Below are 1,082 nucleotides of genomic sequence, written 5' to 3'. Positions count from 1 at the left end.
AGATACACTCTTGTTTTTAGAAAATGAGCCCTGAAGGCAGAAAAACCCGAGTGAACAGTCCACAGTCTTGGTACGTAGCCAGTGTGGTGGTTGCTTTGTGCATTTGTTCACATGTGTGGGATGTCAGTGGACAAGAATGTGCCTGTCTCTGAGACTAATCATGCAGAGCCATTACTCACTCTGTTCGGGGAAGCAATGTCTCTGTAGTCCCCCACGTTCTGTGTGGAAAGTTTAAGAATGAAAGAAAGTAAAAGTCACATGGTCAAATCTGGAGGAAAGCTCTGATGGAATTTTCTTTATGCTAATTTTCCCACGATATCATGACCTCAATATTTCTCACTTGGAACAATGTGTCAAAGAAGAACTCTGACATTAGCAGATGAAAGGATGAAAGGCTGACATTGTGCTTTGTTCTCAAGGACTGTCTGGATATCTGTCTGAAGATGAATATAATTTCAGGATTTCACATTTTTAATACTTTGTTTAGAGTATATTTACAAAAGGAATTAAGTGATGAAGTAACATTTTACAAAAATTAAATGTACAGTTGTTTATTTTGCTGTATCTGTCTGCATAATAAGAATAAACTTTATTCACCAAGTATATGAATACAGAAATGACCCTCAATGTACTTAACAGAATAGACAGATACTATAAACAATAACAGCATGTATAGCATGTTTCCAGATTGTTTAATAGTGTAGACAACAAGATGCTGGAATAATTATGGAATAAATAAGGGATGGATAACAATGTTAAAGTATTTATATGAGAACTTAACAAACATAAATCTTTAATGTGGCTCATGTAAAAGTACGAAAAGTAACAAAGTCAAAAACACGAAGTAAAAGTGGATACAAAAAGAAGAAAATAAAAGGAGCAAAATTAGACAACTCAACAGGAAAAAAGGAAACACAGGACCTGAAATAAAACAAATCCTCAAAGAAATCAGGAAATAACTAAAGGAGACATGAATACAGAGCATACATAACAAGTACAAGACAAGAAAATAAAAGGAGACCAAGATGCAAACACAGTATGACACAGAAGAGACATAAGAGAAACACCGGAGAGGCAGGTCC

Source organism: Pundamilia nyererei, unplaced genomic scaffold (genome assembly GCF_000239375.1).
Source record: "Pundamilia nyererei isolate P.nyererei 1_Seehausen unplaced genomic scaffold, PunNye1.0 scaffold00071, whole genome shotgun sequence".
Classification (NCBI taxonomy): domain Eukaryota; kingdom Metazoa; phylum Chordata; class Actinopteri; order Cichliformes; family Cichlidae; genus Pundamilia; species Pundamilia nyererei.
The sequence above is the reverse complement of the archived record's forward strand: the minus strand, read 5'-3'. Positions refer to the sequence as shown.